The sequence below is a fragment of the Coenobita brevimanus genome, chromosome 50, assembly GCF_032717465.1.
Source record: "Coenobita brevimanus isolate Jiangsu-jjx chromosome 50, ASM3271746v2, whole genome shotgun sequence".
In the NCBI taxonomy this organism is placed as follows: Eukaryota; Metazoa; Arthropoda; class Malacostraca; order Decapoda; family Coenobitidae; genus Coenobita; species Coenobita brevimanus.
The window spans coordinates 470,454-486,995 of record NC_137003.1 but is presented as its reverse complement, the minus strand read 5'-3'; the positions used below and the strand labels follow the sequence as shown (position 1 = coordinate 486,995).

General features: G+C 39.3%; 1 non-coding gene across 1 annotated transcript; it reads left to right on the top strand.

Moving 5' to 3' along the window:
• Positions 1 to 205: 205 nt before the first annotated feature.
• Positions 206 to 324, top strand: LOC145399914 (5S ribosomal RNA). Its single transcript, XR_013897361.1, has one exon. It is a non-coding gene; the product is annotated as a 5S ribosomal RNA (ribosomal RNA).
• Positions 325 to 16,542: the final 16,218 nt, after the last annotated feature.

Here is a 16,542-nt window from a genome sequence, read left to right as displayed (position 1 = left end):
TAATACCTTGCCTGTCACTGCTTCTGTCACCATAATACCTTGCCTGTTACTGCCTCTGCCACCCAACACTGGCCGTTAAGGAAGCTCCTTAGCGCCTCTTCCTAACCGATTTATTTTTGGATACAACTGGCTAATATCGTTTTGTATGGCTCTCTTGGTAAGCTGCTGTACTCACGCAGTTGCAAGCGCTGGTTCGAATCCTATTGCCAACGGCCATGCCACGTTGAGTACACCGCTTCCCGTCCGATCAGCGAAGTTAAGCAACGTTGGCTCTGGTTAGTACTTGGATGGGTGACCGCCTGGGAACACCAGATGCTGTTGGCATCCCTACGTGTCAAGTGGGGTTGGTGGAGGATTAGTGCCCCTCCCTGTAAAACAATTAACTCTAAGCCCTTGACCACCCCGTTTGGGATACATGGCGTCTGGCAATGGATGGATGGATTATACAACGAGGCATGTGAATAATCTGCACTTTCCGCGTCGTTCCTACGAAAAATAAGCATAAATTCGCACGATAATTTACCCATGAACAACGCACGCTAAGACTCTGCTCTCTCCTTTCCCTGTCCATCCTATAGATACAAATCCTAACCTACTCATAACCCCTTGAAGCACCATTTGTTCAAGTATTTTTTTCAAACTTTCAAATATCTTTTGTAACCTTTCAAGTATCTTTTGTAACCCTTCAAGCATCTTTTATAACCCTTCTAGCATCTTTTGTAACCCTTCTAGCATCTTTTGCAACCCAAGCATCTTTTGTAACCCTTCAAGCATCTTTTGTAACCCTTCAAGCATCTTTAGTCTCATCGCCATACCAAGTAACAGAAAACGTTTGACAGAAAACGGGAACTCTACTCACAAAATGTCCACAAATAGTCTGCTTTGCTTTGTTTTAAGGTCAGACATATGTATATTTCCTTACCTGGCTTACTTCCCGGTTGTGGAGGCGGAGATGGAGAAAAGGAGTGATGATGTTGAAGGAACAGGAGGAATGGATGTTGTTGTTGTTGTTGTTGGCGCCTACTCCCATCCGGAAGTTCTTGTCTTTAGACAAGATGGCTTATTTATTTATTTATTTTTTTTTCTCAGTCTCTATTGTTCATTTCTATGTTGCTCCTTATATTCATAATTCTCTTCGTTTCATTATTCTGGCCACTGTATTTGCTACAACCTGTAATTCATTTTGTTTTAGTATTTCTGTTATTGATTCTTTCCCTTTAATTTCGCTTGTTAAATCTTCGTATGCTTCACATATGAATAAATGATGCTGATTTTCATTCTCTTCTTGGCACATGTCACATATAAGGTTAGGCTCATACTTTTTCTTATAATTTTCCTTCACTTCTAGCATTCTGGTTCGAATAAAAAATATAATCTTTGCGCTTTCAAACTCTATTTCCTCTAGGTATCTCTGTAGGCCTATTTCTTGTCCCACTGATTCCTTTGTCTTACTCCCTTTTCTCATGTCTTCACAAATTTCTTCTTTATTTTTTGTCATTATTTTTTCTTTTATTGCCCTTTTTGCCACTCTCTCTTCTAATGTTTCTAAGTCTTCAGGTATGCTAAAGTCTTTTATTTCTCTCACGTACTCTCTTTCAAAATCTTCACAATGTTTTCTCATCTTTACTTCAACAGCGTCTTCTTCCCTATTCTTGAGTTCAATGTAATATTCAAGTTTTCTTTGATTAATTTTGTGTTCTATTTTTACTTCCTGTTTCATTTAATAAAGCACATTTCGGTGTTGTCCTTGGTACTTTGATTAATTTTGTTAAGTACTGGGTTTGAACATTATTTAGAGCTTTTTCTTTTTCTCTTAATGTTTTCCCACTTTCCCTTCCAAACAACATTATCGGTAATACAAAAGTATTAAATAATTTTAGCCCAATTTTAATTCTACTTTTTTCATTCTTTTCTATTTATGATGTTAATACATTCATTTGCCGCTACCCTTGCTTTATTTATCATATTTTCCACTTTAATATTCTGTTTCCCTTTTTCTTGTATAATTATTTCCAGGTACTTATGACTTTGTGTTCTTACAATTTCTTTACCATTTATTTTTACTGTTTTTCCCTTGCCTACTAATGCTGATTGCTTTGTTTTATGTTCATTAATTTTGTCTTTTTAAATTTAGAAATACTTCAATTATGTTTATTGTATCCTGTCTTTTGTAATTTTCCTCTATTGCCATGATATCATCTTGAAATATTAATGGGCTTATCCTTACATTTCCTATTTTCCAATTACTTTCTTTTTCCCTTATCATTCTGCTTAGTGAATCCATAGTTATTGAACTTATTTTGGCCCCTAGCACTGATCCCCGTCTTATCATCTCCTGTACATACACTCCTTTACATTCCCCAATTTCTTTCATAGGTATCAATTCATTTTTCATATTAATTTCATATATCATTCTCCAGTTTTTACCCTTTATTCCCTTTAGCCATAACTCCTTCATTACTTCCTTTAATACCATTTTGTCAAAGCACTTTGATACATCAAAATATACTGCTGTTATTTCTTTCTTTTTCTGTTGTGCTTCTTCAATAACATTTCTTATAAAAAAATGATGTTCCCTTACTGATTTTCCTTTCCTTGCCCCGCACTGGTAATCACTCATATTCTCCAGCTTTTCTGTCTCCTTCATTTCTATTATTTTCTCCATCATTTTCATCAGGTGTGGGTTCAGTATCAGTCCTCTATAATTGTTTAAATCTTTCTTGTTACCTTTTCCCTTTTATATATTATTTCTCTATCATATATTTTCATCATCATTCTTATTATTGAATCCTTTATACTTTTCCCACATCTTTTAATCATTTCATTGCTAATTTTATCTGGGCCAGTTGCTTTACCAGTCTTTAACTTTGTTATTACCATTTTCACCTCTTCCTCACTTAATTTTTCCTCTTCCTTGTTTTCATACATCCAACATTCTCTGATCATACTGTCTAAGCATTCTGTGTATTCCTCATATCCTTTTGTTAAGTCATTTGTTTTGTATATCTCTTCATAGTATTCTGTAACTCTTTATTTTATATTTTCTGGGTTTCTTATATCACTTCCATCTTTATCTCTTACTACATACTGCCACTGGGGTTTCTTGTTAAGTCTTCTCCTTAACTTCCACAGCGTATCACTATTATTTCTTTTATCATTAAGCTGATTACTAATTTCCTCTATTCTTCTTTCCTCATTTTCATTTATATATTTTGCTATATTTTGCTCAATCTCTTTTCTTTCTGTTATAAAGTTTATTTTCTGGTTTTATCATTCTCTTTTCTTATTTGTTTCCTTATCTTCCTTTTTCTTTCCATTAATATTTTCACCCTTCTATCTATTCCTGGTTTAACCCTTTTTGACATTCTTATTTTCCCAAATGCTTTATCCAGTATATTATACACTACTTCCTTCCACTTATTCCACTCAGTTTCAATACTTTGTTCTTGGTAGTTTACTTTTTTCCACATCCTCTGAAAAATTTCATTTTTCTCTGTCATTTCTTTAAACTTTTCCCATCCTCCTTCTTTTTTAAAGTACCACTTTTTACATTTTCATTCCTTACTTCTTTTATTTTATCATCCATTGCTATTAATATTGTATTATGATCTGTTTCTTTAACTTCTTTGTTTTTGTATTTCGTTAGCTTGTACATTCCTTCCTCATCTATATTCATATCTATTATGTCCTCGTATACACTCATATTCGTTATCACATAATCTAATATAGATTTTTCCTCATTATTTCTTGTGTTTACTCTTGTCCATTTACCTTTACATTTTTCTGTTCCATTTACAATTACACCTTTAACATTTTCTACCATTTGGATCAGTGCTTTCCCTGATTCATTTTTCCCTACATTATTTCCAACTATACCATCCTCCTGATTTTGTATTTTTGCGTTTAAGTCTCCAGTTATTATATAATCTTCACCCACTTTTTCTATGCTTCTAATGTGTCCTTTGAGATACTGAAACTGTTCCCTAATTTTATTGTTTGTCACCCTTCCTTCTGTTTTTCCATATACACTAATTACATTCAGTGCTCTTTTTCTGGTTTCTATTCTTACTGTCATTTCTTCTACATCTTCTGTTTCCTCACTGATTTTTACTGTGTTTAACTGTGAATATATTTTGACCATAATTTCTATTCCTCCACCCACCTTATTTTCTCTGTTATTATTATATGCTTTATATCCTTCTTACTTCACCACTTCTCCTCTTCTCAAGAACGTTTCATTAAGTACTATAATTTCTGGGTCTATTTTGTTTGTCACTTCTCTTAAACTTACTTGCTTTTCTTTAATTCCTCTACAGTTTGCATACAAAATTTTAATATTTTTACCATAATTTTGATACTCTATACTGCTATGTTTTCTATTTTCATTTGTTTTATGAGTAACTTTGTTCTTTATTTTGTCTTCTTTTTCCCTGTCATTTATATTCTCATTTTCCCTCACATTCTTTCTTCCTGCAAGTTTTTCATTTCCTTCCATATGTCTTCCACTCTCAATATCAATTTTTTCTAATACCCGGTACTATTTTTCTGCTTTCCCAAAAATTTTCTTCCTTCAATATTTCTCTCATGTTCCTCATTTTTGTTTCACTATTTTCATTTACTATTTTGTCTTTTGTTTCCTCATGCACATAGTTGCAGTATTTACCCTTTTTACAATACCCTCTTTCAAAGAATCTACACCTTTCATTTCTTATATGATAAAACCTACATTCATTCCCTTTCATACATTTTCCTTTCTTATAGTACTTGCATTCAGTGTTCCTCCTTTCTATGACTGTCTCATTTATTCTCACTATATGTTTGTATCTACACTCTTTTCCAAACTTACAGTTTCCTCTAGTAAAATACCAACATTCCTTTATTTCCTTGCCCTCTTCCAGATTTCTCTGTCTTTTTTGTTTAACTTTTTTTTTGTACTTTCTTTCTGTTGTTCTTTTTCTCCTTCGGCCATTTCTTTTTTACCATTTTCTTTTCTGTCAGTAGCTTCATAATTTTCTTGTTCCTTATGCTTCTCTCTATCAGTTACTGTTACTTCACTATCTATTACATTATCCTCACTGGTTTTCACTGCTTGGCTGTTTTTCCCTTCTATTTCATATATTTCACTTTTTTTTTTTACTTTCATTTTCTATTTCTATCTCTTTTTGTTTGCTTTCTCCAAATTTTTCTATATTTTGTCTGTATTCTGCTCTTTTTCTTTTCCTGGGTTCTTCTTCCATCTTGTCATACTGTTCTTTAAGTTTTTGTTGACTCTCAATATCTAATCTTCTTTTCAATGCAGTGTTTTCTTCCTTTACTACAATTAGAATTTCTCTTAGTTTTTCTTCATTTATTTTTGCTTCTTCTTTTTCAATACTTTCATACATGACCCTTTCTTCCAAATTTTTAATTATTTTCCTCAGATTTTTACATTCTTTTTCACCATAAGAATTTTTCTTTCTATTTTCTTCATATTCTTTTTCTAATAACTTTTGCATTTCCTCTGCTTTTTCTTTCTCCTTAAACAATATTTCCTTCTCCTTTTCACTTTGTTCATATCTTTCCTTTGATTTCTCCAAATTTTCTTCCATTTTCTTATAACTTTCTGCCATAATTTCCAATTCCCTATGAGCAAGTTTTAATCCCTTCTTTTCCTTGCCTGCTCCATTTTCTCTCTCACCTTTAAGACACTGATTGCATTTATACCTTGTATTTACACTCCATTGTCCTTTCTAACTGCCTCATATAATTCACTTGTCATTTTGTGTTCAGTGCAATGTCTTCTTGTCCCCATCTGTATGTGAATCCATTCTTCACATCCATCACACCACATTGCTTTGTCTTGTTTCCCCACATATTTTCTGCACCTAGCACACTTTTTTTTTTTTTTTTGTATCTGGAGACTTTTGTGTAGAAGTAATGATTTCCAAACTGTTAAAAGTAATGTTTACTGAGTCATTCTTGTCGTCTGTCACCTGTTCATTTTTTCGTCCTCGCTTCCCAATTTTCCGTTCTTGTTTTTCAACATTTTCCCGTGCTTCTGTGTCTTTCATTCTAGGCTTCCGTTTCTTCCAATTTTCTTGTTGTTTATCGTTGTCGATGTTGTCTCATTCCGCTGATGCTGCATCAGGATGTTTTGGTTCGTTCTTTCCTTATTTCACAAGCCATGTCTCATCACCATCAGTCAATCTGCGTTCCATAACAATCCGTAGGCATTGTTTTCACTATATCATCACTCCGGCGACGTAAATACAGACAGATACAACGAATAACACGAAAACCCGGGGCGCCAACACATCCAAACACACACTCGGAGTTCAAACTCTAAACACTGCTGGGCATGCGCACTAATGTCGAGACGTAGCCCAGCCTGGGCTACGTCTCGACATTAGTGCGCATGCGCGATTTCCTCGGCGATTCGTTTTGCACCCTCCCACTTTGTATATTACGCATGCATATTAAATCGATAATTAAAAGCTACGAATAGTAAAAAAAAGTAAAAGAAACTGAGACATATATAAGAACTCGCTAAATGAGATGGTACCAACGATGCCTGTCAGAACTATTTGAATTATCAGTTTCTTTCCACAAAGTATTGATCAATGAAGAAGTGAAGGAACGTTGTGGGGTAGATGTGGATGTGGTTGAAAAGATTAGGAGAAATACACTGAGGTGGTTTGGACATGTGGAGAGAATGGAGAATGAAAGACTGACTAAGAGGGTGTATGTAGGTGAGGTGGAGGGAGGGAGAGGGAGGGGTAGACCGAGGATGAGGTGGAGGGATGGAGTTGAGAGGTATATGAGGGAGGGGGGGTGAGTTGGGGGGAGGGTAGTCAAATGGTGGGTGACAGAGTGACTTGGAGGCGTTTTGTCTGCGGCCACCCTTTGCGGGATTAGGGCGTCGGGCTATAGATAGATAGATAGATAGATTGATCAAGGAAAGACAATACTATTTTTTTTTTTTTTTTTTTTTTTTGTATATACTGTTGGGTCCAGCGCTCATACTGGTAAATAAGTAAATATCCTGCCATTCATCATGGTTATCATCATTAATTCACCTTCATAGCAATACAATACAAAGGGATACATTACTCGACGCAAAAATAAATACTACTGTACTTTTTTATACCATAATGTATCGTTCAAGCATGTAAGACACAGAAATATTCGTTCATGTTACGGTAGAACATTACTGCTAAGGTTAAGACTGGCTATTTCAATGAATCGTTGAAAAGTTTGGCAAGATGCACGGTATGTTAACCATGCAATTAGGTTGTTTGGAAAGCTATCTGACGAATTAAAATGAAAATGATTGCTTACGAGGGGAAAATGAGTACTTACCGTTAGAGAGAGAGAGAGTTGGGATGAGGAGGAAGAGAAGCAAAAACAGAAGAGATAGGCTGGTAGTATTAACTACCTCTTCCCACAAGCAAGCTCTTCGTCGCTTCGGCCGTAGTTTTAAAACGAAGAGGTTCCTCGTACGGCGCGCGAAGGTGTCTCTCGGGTACTGGAATATGAAGCAGGATCATCACCCGCCTCTTCCCAAATATCTTCGTATCTTTTTTATACTGATATCATATTCATGTAACTAGTTAGTACCTTTACATTCACGAAATGCATTTGCAATGTTTTAAAATGTTTGTTATCATTTTTTGGTGTGTGGTATACTATCTTTATTTATAGATTTTTAGCAGACTGGTGCTACCTATTTATGATCAAACTACTGCTACCACTACAGAGCTCAGAGACTGCTACATGCGCACAGCCCAGTCGTTGACGTCTATCATTCCCAAGTTACCAGTGTCTTCTACTGTGGTGATCCAGGCAACTTCACAGCTTATTTCCGAGAGCACTTTATGTAACAGACTTGTACACTATTCCACTTTTCAATACTGTTTTCAGAAGGGCAAGCACGTGGTATATTTAAGGCCGTGGTTAGATTACTGCCACCGCCGCTAAATTCTAGCTGCCGTAATCCTAATCACTTCCTTTTTACGGTAGCCGTAACTAAATCTAAATATTAACCTAACCTAACATATTTCTAACAGCAGAAAAACCAAACGACCGCTAAATTCTAGCGGTTTAAGCTAAACTGTAGCAGTATCAACCTAACCTAACTAAAACTGACCTGACCTGACCTGACCTAACCTAACTTAACTGAACCACCAAACCAAACATCTTAATTCTAGCTGCCGTAATCCTAATCGTGGTTAGGATAACGAAAGTCGCGCTAAATTCTAACTGCTGTAATCCTAATCACGGCCTTAAATTATACCACGTGCTTACCTTTCTGAAGACAGTAATGAAAAGTGGAATGGTGCACAAGTCTATTAGATAACCTGACCTAATCTAACCTAACCTATTTCTAACCTAACTGAACCACCAAACAAAACCGCTAAATTCTGGTTGCAGTAATCCTAACCACCATTGGACCCCCTCTCAAATATTAAAGTATCAAGTATTAAAACTATTTCCTACCATTGGACTGATTCGGAGACGTTGTTTATCAGATTTAGCATATTATTTTCACAATATATCACACGAGAGAGTAAACATAACACAGATGACGGCAAACATACGCTCCTCCGGCGTACCAATCTCACGATTTCTCTGCCAGAGAGCACCCCCGCAGCATACCAACCCTTCCGTAGTCTCCTTCTGGGAAGAGGTTGTTCGGCCGGGGTTTAAAGGTACCAAACTGGGAAGAGCCTCTTCACGATGATGCTTCGCGAGAAGGGGAAGAGGTTGTTTAATGCTTCCAACTGTTTCTTCCTTTAATCTGTTCACTTCAGTTTTTCTTTACTGATATTACTCCCATATATGCTCTCTCTCTCTCTCTCTCTCTCTCTCTCTGTGCAAGTCCCCATTTCAGTTCACCCATTTCTTTCACGCCAGCCCTTTTTATGTATTTATTTATTTATTTATTTTTTGCTTTGCTTCTTCCTCTTAATTTTGCTACTTCATCCAATGCTTGTGATTTCCTTCTGAAAATACTGAATATTCCGATAGGATGGTGTGAAGAGTGTCCTAAATCACTGAAGGCTGAGTATGCAGGAGAATATAGAGCAGAGGACACTGAAGTGGTATATGGAGGTAGGGTTGGCAGGCAGTGATCCAGGACAAGCCAGTGTGAGGCGGTCGAGGTAAACCGGAATCACTGGGGCCAAGTGGCGGATATTTCAAGTTTCCTTTGCCATTTCCCTACCTGAACAGATCGGTTACCAGGCTGAGATGACGTTTATAAGTCTGAGTGGACATCCGTAAATAATAATAATAATAATAATAAAAGACCTGACATATACAGTATTCAGGGGTGATGGAGGGGACAAAAGCTTTCTCTAGTAATATTTCTAAACCATGACGCTTTGAAATACTGAAGAGGAAGTATATTTCAGACGCCATTACTGAATTGCCATAGGTGGTTTGTTTTAATGGCGGGCATTCACGATAAAGAAAATGTGAATATAAGCGAATGAGAACGTCTTTCTGCACCTACAACTGAACTAGGGACCTGTATGTGCATAGTGATGGTTGGGTGTGGTTGTGTGGAGCAATATTTGTTGGTGCTACCCTTGTCAGCTACGCGTCTCTGGTTTTGGACACCACTGCGATATAGTAGGCATCAAGGAGCATGTACAGTCACGCTCCCAAATTTAGACCCACCCCGAGCCAAGGCCAGAGCTGAGGGAGTATATCTTACCTGCTCTTTCGGTAATACCCCTCAACAAGCCTCAGTAAACATTTCCCTTGAGGTAATTTTTTAAGAGACGTATAAATATATTCAGGTCTTACTTTTTTTCATGCCCTATGTTTTCCCAAATCTACTATATAATTCCGTCCAGCACTGTCCTCTTCAGTAAATGATTGTTTCAGCAAGACGTGAGAGTGGAAAGGAATGCAGTAGGGTAGAGAATGATCGTTGGATGGCGATAGTGAGAGGGATGGGGATTAAGGGAAGGAGTGGGGGGGGGGGCTAGTAAACGCGTTCGTTTAAGAGCCGTGGCTACTGCCTCCCTCAGCTTGGCTCGGGGTGGGTCTGAATTAGGGAGCGTGACGGTACGTAAAAATCAACGCTTTATACACCTACACACAGGTAATGTATGTATTTTGGAGGGAAAAAATGAGGAATATTTTCAGAAGAGGCAATAACTGCATATTTTAATAATGTAAGCCTCTTAGGGCAGTACGTGTGTGTGTGTGTGTGTGTGTGTGTGTGTGTGTGTGTGTGTGTGTGAGTGTGTGTGTCCTAAGACGATTACACATGAAAGATTCTTTGTGTTGGTCTTCCTTTTTCATATTCAACTCCCAACCACACTCTCCCTCACACTGACTCTCTCTCTCTCTCTCTCTCTCTCTCTCTCTCTCTCTCTTTCTCTCACCCAAACTACCAATCCATCCACTCCCACACTTCCTCGTCACTCAATCTCACCCACACAGCTTCCCCCCTTCTCTCTCTCTCTCTCTCACTCTCTCTGTGGGCAGCGGGGTCGTATTTTGTCGTTTGCATCAAAAATGTAAACTCTTGTTGACCCAGGCAAGTCGGGTTGCAAGTTGGCTCCGAAATCATTGCAAACTTTTACGAACATAGGAGGAAGGGGGGGAGGGATTTCGGACAGCTTGGCAAAGATGTGTGGTTATAGTTTTTTTTTTTTTTTTAATGTCCAAGAGTCCGACCGGCAAGGAGAGAGAGAGAGAGAGAGAGAGAGAGAGAGAGAGTAATCTGGCTGAGGCTTAGTTCTGTATGAAGTTTCTGCGTTTGCCTTGTGTAGACGTAATCCATGTACGCACACACACACACACACACCACTAATCCAGACGTACACACAGTAACACAGTGACACATGGCCGTGTAAGCACCGGGAATCGTGTCTGTAAGTACATACAAGAGATCATCAGGGTGACGTACACATAAAGGAGGGCACGCAACACTGGTACGAGGAGGAAGGTGCTTAAGGACGCAGAACCTACCCTTGTCAGATGTAATGGACGTATTTAAGGTGGTTTTGCAATGTACGTAATGTCCGATCGTTAGCGATTTATTTTGTACGTTTTACCTTAGCATCATCTTGTATGCTGTTTGTATATAGTTTTAGTATAACCACAGTTTGCATGATTAACACAGAGTGCACTGAGGTGTAAAAAATGTACTGAGGTGTAATAAGTGTACCGAGGAGTAATAAGTGTACCGAGGTGTAATAAGTGTACTGAGGTATAAAGAGTGTACTAAGGTATAATATATGTACTGAGGTGTAATAAGTGTACTGAGGTGTAATAAGTGTTCTGAAGCGTATATGTACTGAGGTGAAATAAGTGTACTAAAGTGTAATAAGAGTGTACTAAGGTGTAATGTACAGAATGAATCGCTAAAGGACAAGTGTTACGAAATCTCCAAACCCACTCAGCATACGACCCTTTAATCCCATAGTAATTATCTGCCCTAATAACCCTTGTAAAATTGACAGACGGGAATCTAGTGTAATTAACTCGTCTATTATTCTTTTATTTTTGTCTATTCTGGAAAGCAAAATTGTACCAGTATTCTTAGTGCTTCAAGATAACCCCTTCAGCACGATGATGTGTCCTACGTATTCTTGTCTGTTAAGGAAGCTCCCTAACACCTTTTCTTTGGCGACTTATTTTGCTTAAACCGTAACGTCCATCTTCATGTTACGTAAATTATTGCACTATCGCCAAACTCTGGAGAGACAACGTGCAAAAGAATAATAACTATCCGTATCCGGAAATAAGTCGCTACGGAAGAGGTGATAAGGACCTTGGCGCTGAATGTGTTGTATTAAGTGGAATGATGTTTAATATTTTTTATCTTCATATTTTTTTTCAGGAATGGCAATCATAATCATCATCATCATCACCATTATTACCATCATCATCATCACCATCATCATTATTACCATCATCATCATCATCACCATCGTATCATTATTATCATCATCACCATCATTATCATTATTATCATCATCACCATCATGATCATTATCATCACCATCATCACCACTATTAACATCATCATTATCACCATCATCATTATTATCAACATCACCATTATTACCATCAGCAGCAGCATTACCATCATCACCACCACCACCACCACCACCACTATCATCCTCATCATCATCATCACTGTCATTCATCACCAATTTTCTCACCTTACCATCCACTCCCATACTCACCACAGTTATACCTCATTATTCCAACCACTCACCCTCCTTTCCACTCTCCCATCCACCATCCACTCACCCACCCACCCACCCACCCTACCTACATCTTAGCATAGTCCTTTTCTTACACTTCCGCTCCCTCTCTCTCTCTCTCTCTCTCTCTCTCTCTCAACCCTTGCCTGATGAGGGGCTGAGTCGGCGGCCCAGACCCTGCATACTGATACAGGTGGGGGCTATAACGTGGGCCCTAGAGATTACCTGACACCCCTTCCACAGCGATTTATCTATACTGTAGCCTTTATCCTATTGAGGCAAAATATGGCGATGTTTACTTTTGGGGGGACAGAGAAATTTATCATTCTTTTCCAGCAAATGTACAGGTGCGGTTGAGAATATTACTTTTTTTTATTGAAGAATTATGAAACTCGTCCACAGTATTATGAAAAGTTTGTTGGATTTCAAAGATAACATCACTAGAGGTTCAAAAGTCATCGCTCACTGTCTCATTATTTATCGTAAGGAGCCTGGGAGCTTTATAAAGGTAGGACTTACGTGGGAGACAGTCAGGTGAGTCTGGGTCGTATCCTTGTGGGCTTGGGAGACTCCGCAACACCTTACCCTCGGCGATTTATTTCATCAGGTACAATACAGTAGCCTCTTGTTTATGTGTCGATATGAACCCCTTCAGCCCGAGAACGCGTTTTTTATCACTAGACACTTTTAATCAGTTAATGAAAGACTAGGGGCATCTAAGCTTAATAAAAATCACCCATAGTCATGTCACCTTAACTTGGTCCGGATTATCGTCCTTTTACGGCTTATTAACACGCAGTTTTGTGGCAGAATCAGACAATACTGTAGTTCGACATCCATCGCACTTCTTTGTGACTAGCATCATATTCTAACGTTACTCTATTGCCACAACTCAGTATCCCATCTTGCATTCCATAACGCATTTTTTAAAGTTTATTTTTGCAACTACTATCCCCCTTTTACTGCAACCTGGCCTAAAACTGCCATCCCTCCATCTTGAATACTGACTTGTGGCAACAGACTGAGGTTAAAATATGATGCTAGTCACGAAGAAGTGCGACGGAATGGATGTGGAAATACAGTACTGTCTTACAAGTATTCTCTCTCCATCTTGTATGCTGAGTTGTGGCAATAGATTAACATTAGAATATGATGCTAGTCACGAAGAAGTGCGATGGCAAGGATGCTGAACTACTGCAGTGTCTTATTCTGCCACTGAGCTACGTGAAATAAGCCGCAAAAGAACGCAAATCTGGGCCAAGTTAAGGTGAAATGAGTATAGTGAAAACATGGTCATACCCACACCACTATGTACACACTTAGGGCATGTCCGTCACTTTCCTTCCCGTCCTATCGTTCTCTCCTCTCCTCTCTCTGTCTGTGTCTGTCTGTTGCTGTCTGTCTGTCTGTCCAACCCTAGTCTTCACCCCCCCCCACCCCAGCCTCCCTGCCAACCAGTCCCCTCCATTCAGTAATCCACTTAAAAGTTTTACATATGTCAAGTTTTAACACCCCCCCCCCGCCTGGATCCGCCCCTCACCTTAGTAAGTACACCAGCATTAAATTATACCCCTTCTGTACCATCTCTCTCTCTCTCTCTCTCTCTGCGTGTAAATATTCCTACCTTTTGGCGCCAATCGGGAAAGCGTTGGCGCCAATTCTGCTGGCTCTGTTTGGCGTGTTGGCGTGCAGTGGGATGGAGGATTTATATGGCGCCTGGTGGTGTAGTGGGGCGAGGCGCTCTGGCTAGATGTGGAGCATAGGGGTGGCTGGGGTGAAGAGGATATATACGATAGACAGATAGATAGATAGACAGATAAGTAGGTAGGTGGGAAGGTAGGGAGGTAGACACAGATAGAAACGTATGTATGTAGATGGTAGATAGATAAGTAGGTAGGTTGGTGGGTAGGTAGGGAGGTAGACACATAGACTGAAAGGTAGGTAGGTGGCAAGCAAACAGATAGATAGATAGATAGGTAGAAACACGGATAGAGAGATATATAGGTAGGTGGGTAGGTAGGGAGGTAAAAGAAGGTAGGTAGGTACAGTAGGTAGGTGGGTATGTATGTAGGTAGGTAGGTGGTAGGCAGATAGACAGATAGATAGAAAGACAGGTAGGCAGGTGGGAAGGGAGGGAGGTAGACAAAGGTAGGTAGGTAGGCAGGTGGCAGGCAGACAGAGACAGATAGATAGATGGACAGAGAGATAGATAGGTAGGTAGAACGCTTGGTAGGCAGGTAAGAAGACAGGCTGGTAGGTGGTGGGCAGGTAGGTACATAGGTGGTAGACAAATAGGTAGGTAGGTAGACAGACTTCCTTTTAGTTTTTATGCCAGGAAGAAGGAAGCAAAAGCCACGAGCCAGCAATAACTGTTCCTTCCAAGAGAAAAACAAATTACAAGAGAGAGCCAAATTCAAGACCTGATCATTTCGAGATGACTGGCCACACTGCGTCTGAAAGACTGGAGATCATAGCTAACAGGAAATACAGACAGAGGGAGACAGTTCTAGAGATGACCTGTTGCATAAATGAAGGACTGGGAGTAACGGCCAACTCTTGCATTAGAGAGTTGGACAGAAAAGGGATGAGAGTTTGCTGCTAGACGGGTGCTACGCGCCAGTCGTAGAGGTGGAGAGATGCAAGCAGAGAGTTCAGAGAAGCAATGACATTTGAAGCAGCAGTAGAAGAGAGATAAAGATGCAACAGTGCGGCGAAGAGACAGAGGTTGAGGGGAGCCTGTAAGAGGAGGAGAATTAATGAGACGAAAAGCCTTTGACTCCACCCTATTGACAAGAGCTTTATGTGGGGAGCCTCCCCACACATGAGAGTTGAACTCTACATAGGGGCGGATAAAACCCCTGTATAGAGTCAACAGTTGTGCAAGGGTAAAGAAGGTACGGAGTCGGCTTAGAACACCTAATCTCTTGGAAGCATATTTTTCAAGAGATGTAATATGATCTTTCCAAGATAAGTCCCGAGTGAATGAAACCCCAAGCATGTTCAAGGATGATGCAGGATTAAGCTGAATATTATTACTTATTAATGGGTACACATGTGGAAGATTTTGTTGGGTTGATAGGTGTAAAAACTGAGTCTTTGATGCATTAAAAACAACAAGATTATTTTTACCCCAGTTAGAGATACAAGCCAAGTCAGACATTAGGTGTGCCATAGCCTCATCCAGTGTCTGTTGAAGTAACTGCTGAGATGGACGTTGCGAGAACGGAATGGAAAGGTGAAAGGTGGAATCATCAGCGTATGAGTGGACAGGGTTAGATGTACAGCTTAGGTCATTGATGAATAAAAGGAAGCGAGTTGGTGATAGGACAGAGCCCTGAGGAACACCACTGTTGATAAATCTAGGAGAAGAATGATGGCGTCTACAATAGCAGCCATAGAACGACCAGAAAGGAAGCTATATATGAAGGCACAGGTAGAAGGACAGAAACCGTAAGAGGGCAGTTTGGAAATTAAAGATTTATGCCAGACTCGATCGAAAGCCTTTGAGATGTCAAGTGCGATGGCAAAGCTTTCACCAAAGTCCCGAAAGGAGGATGACCAGGAGTCTGAAAGGTAGGGAAGAAGATCGCCAGTGGAGTGTCCCTGTCGGAACCCATACTGACGATCAGAAAGAAGGTTGTGATAGGAAAGATGCTTTAAAATTTTTCTATTAAGAGGAGACTCGGAAACCTTTGAGATAGAGGATGTTAAAGCAATTGGACGATAGTTAGAGGGTTGGGAATGGTCACCCTTCTTTGGGACTGGCTGAATGAGAGCAAAGTTCCAGCAAGAAGGAAAGGTACAAGGTGATAGACAAAGATGAAGAAGTTAACCTAGGCAGGATGTAAGCACAGAAGCACAGTTCTTGAAAACAACAGGAGGGACTCCATCAGGTCCATATGCCTTGTTAGTATTGAGGCCAGCGATGGCAAAAAATACATCAGCTGAAGAAATTTTAATGTCAGCCATGAGGAAGTCAGAGAGGGGAAGTGATGGAGGAACAGCACTGGAATCGTCTAAGGTGGAATTGAAGGAGAAAGACTGAGAGAAGTTATCAGTAGAAGAAATAGCTACAGAGCCATCAGAGTAGAAAAGAGGAGGGAAGGATATACAGATAAAGACTGAAATAGACAGGTAAATAGATACACAGATAGATAGACAGTAAAATAATCCTGAGCGCCCACACCAGCAAAGAGCCAATTTTCCGTCTATTTTCCTCCGTCTATCTATCTGGCCGCGTTAATTTCGTCACACTGGCATCAGCACGACAAATATAGGCTGTGTGTTGGCCGCCATTTTGTGTCCGGTATTCCTTTATTACTTATTTATCTAC